Source organism: Triticum aestivum, chromosome 7A (genome assembly GCF_018294505.1).
Source record: "Triticum aestivum cultivar Chinese Spring chromosome 7A, IWGSC CS RefSeq v2.1, whole genome shotgun sequence".
Lineage (NCBI taxonomy): Eukaryota > Viridiplantae > Streptophyta > Magnoliopsida > Poales > Poaceae > Triticum > Triticum aestivum.
This window is the reverse complement of record NC_057812.1, coordinates 519235783-519241004: the sequence shown is the minus strand read 5'-3', so window position 1 is coordinate 519241004 and position 5222 is coordinate 519235783.

The window sequence follows — 5222 nt, the reverse complement described above, 5'->3', positions numbered from 1 at the left end:
GAGAGGTATCTCTAGGCCCTCTCGGTAATGCGCATCATAAGAAGCCTTGCAATCAAAGTGACTAATGATTTAGTTACAATATGATGCATTGTGGAATGAGTAAAGAGACTTGCCGGTAACGATAGTGAACTAGGTATGTAGATACCAATGCTTGAATCTCGGGCAAGTAACATACCGATGACAAAGGGAATTACGTATGTTGTCATTATGGTACGATCGATAAAGATCTTCGTAGAATATGTGGGAACCAATATGAGCATCCAAGTTCTGCTTTTGGTTATTGACCGAAGAGGTGTCTCGTTCATGTCTACATAGTTCTCGAACCCATAGGGTTCGCACGCTTAAAGTTCGATGACGATTTTGTATTATATGAGTTATGCGATTTGGTAACCGAATGTTGTTCGGAGTCCCGGATGAGATCACGGACATTATGAGGAGTCATGAAATGGTCGAGAGGTAAAGATTCATATATAGGATTTTGATATTCAGACACCGGAAGTGTTCTGGGGGGTACCGAGTACATATCGGGTCACCGGAAGGGGTTTCGGGCATCCCCCCGGCAAGTACATGGGCCTAATAGGCCAAGAAGGGGACAAACCAGCCCCTAGGAGGCTGGTGCGCCCCATGTAGGCCAAAATAGGATGGGAAGGAAAGATGAGAAGAGAGAAAGGAAGGGGAGGGATTCGGCCTCCCCCTTCCTTCTCTCCTCCCTCCTCCTTCCTTCCCCGTCCGGATGAATATGGAAGGGGGAGGCCGAATTGGGAGGCGCCCAAGTAGGATTCCTCTACTTGGGGTGCCCCCTTGGTTGCCTCTCCTCCCTTCCAACATATATATATGGGGGGCACTGCTAGAACACATAACAAGGATTGTTAGTCGTGCGTGGCGCCACCCTCCACAGTTTACGCCTCCGGTCATATTGTCGTAGTGCTTAAGCAAAGCCCTGCATGGATCACTTCACCATCACCATGCCGTTGTGCTGACGAAACTCTCCCCCGACACTTTGATGGATCAAGAGTTCGAGGGACGTCATCGAGCTGAACGTGTGCAGAACTCGGAGGTGTCATACGTTCGGTGCTTGATCGGTTGGAACGAGAAGAAGTTTGACTACATCAACCGTGTTGTCAAACGCTTCCGCTTTCGGTCTACGAGGGTACGTGGACACACTCTCCCCCTCTCGTTGCTATGCATCTCCTAGATATATCTTGCGTGAGCGTAGGATTTTTTTTGAAATTGCATGCTATGTTTCCCAACAGTGGCATCAGAGACAGGTCTATGCGTAGATGATATGCACGAGTAGAACACAAAGAGTTGTTGGCAGTGATCATCATACTGCTTACCACCAATGTCTTATTTTGATTTGGCGGTATTGTTGGATGAAGCGGCCCGGACCAACCTTACATGACCACGTTCATGAGACCGGTTCTACCGACAGACATGCAACTAGTTTTGCATAAAGGTGGCTGGCGGGTGTCTATTTCTCCAAATTTAGTTGAATCGAATTTGACTGCGGCCGGTCCTTGTTGAAGGTTAAAACAACAAACTTGATAAATCACCGTCGTGATTTTGATGAGTAGGTAAGAACGGTTCCTGCTAGAAGCCCGTAGCAGCCACGTAAGACTTGCAACAACAAAGTAGAGGACGTCTAACTTGTTTTTCCAGGGCATGTTGTGATGTCATATGGTCAAGAAATGATGTGATATATGTTATTGTATGAGATGATCATGTTTTGTAAAAGTTAATGGCAATCGGTAGGAGCCTTATGGTTGTCTCTTTATTGTATGAAATGCAAACGTCATGTAATTTCTTTACTTTATCACCATGTGTTAGTTGGCGAGACGACCACCACGCTATGATTGAGATCAAGGTGTCAAGCTAGTGACGATGGAGATCATGACGATGCTTTGGAGATGGAGATCAAAAGCACAAGATGATGATGGCCATATCATGTCACATATTTTGATTGCATGTGATGTTTATCTTTTATGCATCTTATTTTGCTTAGTACGGTGGTAGTATTATAAGATGATCCCTCACTATACTTTCAAGGTATAAGTGTTCTCCCCGAGTATGCACCATTGCGACAGTTCGTCGTGTTGAGACACCACGTGATGATCGGGTGTGACAGACTCTACGTTCACATACAACAGGTGCAAGACAATTTTGCACATGTGGAATACTCGGGTTAAACTTGACGAGCCTTACATGTACAGACATGGCCTCAGAACAGTAGAGACCGAAAGGTCAAACGTGAATCATATAGTAGATATGATCAACATAGAGATGTTCACCATTGATGACTACTCCATCTCACGTGATGATCGGACATGGTTTAGTTGATTTGGATCACATATCATTTAGATGACTTGAGGGATGTCTATCTAAGTGGGAGTTCTTAAGTAATATGATTAATTGAACTTAATTTATCATGAACTTAGTCCTGATAGTATTTGCATATCTATGTTCTAGATCAATAGCTCGCGATGTAGTTCCCCTATGTTTTGATATGTTCCAAGAGAAAACTAAGTTGAAAGATGATAGTAGCAATGATGCGGACTGGGTCCATGATCTGAGGATTATCCTCATTGCTACACAGAAGAATTATGTCCTTGATGCACCGCTAGGTGATAGACCTATTGCAGGAGCAGATGCATAATTTATGAACGTTTGGCAAGCTCGATATGATGACTACTTGATAGTTTAGTGCGCCATGCTTTACGGCTTAGAATCGGGACTTCAAAAACGTTTTGAATGCCACTGAGCATATGAGATGTTCCAAGAGCTGAAAGTGGTATTTCAAACTCATGCCCATGTCGAGAGGTATGAGACCTCTGACAAGTACTTTGCCTACAAGATGGAGGAGAATAGCTCAACCAGTGAGCATGTGCTCATAATGTCTGGGTGCTACAATCGCTTGAATTAAGTGGGAGTTAATCTTCCCGATAAGATAGTGATTGACAGAGTTCTCTAGTCACTATCACCAAGTTACTAGAACTTTGTGATGAACTATAATATGCAATGGATGACGAAAATGATTCCCGAGCTCTTCGCGATGCTGAAATCAGTGAAGGTAGAAATCAAGAAAAATCATCATGTGTTGATGGTTGATAAGACCACTAGTTTCAAGAAAAAGGGCAAAGGAAAAGAAAGGGAAATTCAAGAAGAATGACAAGCAAGTTGCCACTCCTGTGAAGAAGCCCAAAGCCAGATCTAAGCCTGAAACTAGGTGCTTCTACTGCAAAGGAAATGGTCACTGGAAGCGGAACTACACCAAATATTTGGTGGATAAGAAGGATGACAAAGTGAAAAAGGGTATATTTGATATACATGTTATTGATGTGTACCTCACTAGTGCTCAAAGTAGCCTATGGGTATTTGATACATATTCAGTTGCTAAGATTAGTAACTGGAAACAGGAATTGCAGAATAAACGGAGACTAGTTGAGGGTGAGGTGACGATGTGTGTTGGAAGTGGTTCCAAGATTGATATGATCATCATCGCACACTCCCTTTATCTTCGGGATTAGTATTGAACCTAAAATAAACATTATTTGGTGTTTGCGTTGAGCATGAATATGATTGGATCATGTTTATTGCAATACGGTTATTCATTTAAGTCAGAGAATAATTGTTGTTCTATTTACACGAATAAAACCTTTTATGGTCATACACCCAATGTGAATGGTTTGTTGAATCTCGATTGTAGTGATACACTTATTCATAATATTGATGCCAAAAGATGCAGAGTTAATAATGATAGCGCAACATATTTGTGGCACTACCGTTTAGGTCATATTGGTGTAAAGCGCATGAAGAAACTCCATGCAGATGGACTTTTGGAATCACTTGATTAGGAATCACTTGATACTTGTGAACCATGCCTCATGGGCAAGATGACTAAAAATCCATTCTCTGGAACAATGGAGCGAGCCAATGACTTATTGGAAATAATACATATCGATGTATGTGGTCCAATGAGTGTTTAGGCACACAGCGGGTATCGTTATTTTCTGACCTTCACAGATGATTTGAGTAGATATGAGTATATCTACTTAATGAAACACAAGTCTCGAACATTTGAAAAGTTCAAAGAATTTCAGAGTGAAGTGGAGAATCATCATACCAAGAAAACAAAGTTTCTACGATCTGATCGCTGAGGCAAATATTTGAGTTACGAGTTTGTCCTTCATTTAAAACAATGTGGAATAGTTTCACAACTCACGCCACCTGGAACACCACAGTTTAATGGTGTGTCCGAACGTCGTAACCGTACTTTATTAGATATGGTGCGATCTATTATGTCTCTTATCGATTTACCACTATCGTTTTGGGGTTATGCATCAGAGATAGCTACATTCATTTTAAATAGGGAACCATCTAAATCCTTTGAGACGACACCATATGAAATGTGGTTTTGGAAGAAACCTAAGCTGTCGTTTCTTAAAGTTTGGGGTTGCGATGCTTATATGAAAAAGCTTCAGCCTGATAAGCTCGAACCCAAATCGTAGAAGTGCCTCTTCATAGGATACCCAAAAGAAACTGTTTGGTACACCTTCTATCACAGATCCGAAGGCAAGATCTTTGTTGCTAAGAATGGATCCTTTCTAGAGAAGGAGTTTCTCTTGAAAGAAGTTAGTGGGAGGAAAGTAGAACTTGATGAGGTAATTGTACCTTCTCTCGAATGGGAAAGTAGCTCATCATAGAAAACCGTTCCCGTGATGCCTACACCAACTAGAGAGGAAGCCAATGATAATGATCATGAAACTTCAGATCAAGTTGCTACTGAACCTCATAGGTCAACCAGAGCATGTTCCGCACCAGAGTGGTACGGTAATCCTATTCTAGAAGTCATGTTACTAGACCATGACGAACCTACGAACTATGAGAAAGCGATGATGAGCCCAGATTCCAATAAATGGCTTGAGGCCATGAAATCTGAGATAGAATCCATATATGAGACCAAAGTGTGGACCTTGGTTGACTTTCCCGATGATCGGCGAGCCATAGAGAATAAATGGATCTTCAAGAAGACTGACGTTGATGGTAATGTTACTGTCTACAAAGCTCGACTTGTTGCGAAAGGTGTTCAACAAGTTCATGGAGTTTACTATGATGAGACTTTCTCACCTGTAGCGATGCTTAAGTCTGTTTGAATCATGTTAGCAACTGCCGCATTTTATGATTATGAAATCTGGCAAATGGACGTCAAAACTGCATTCCTTAAT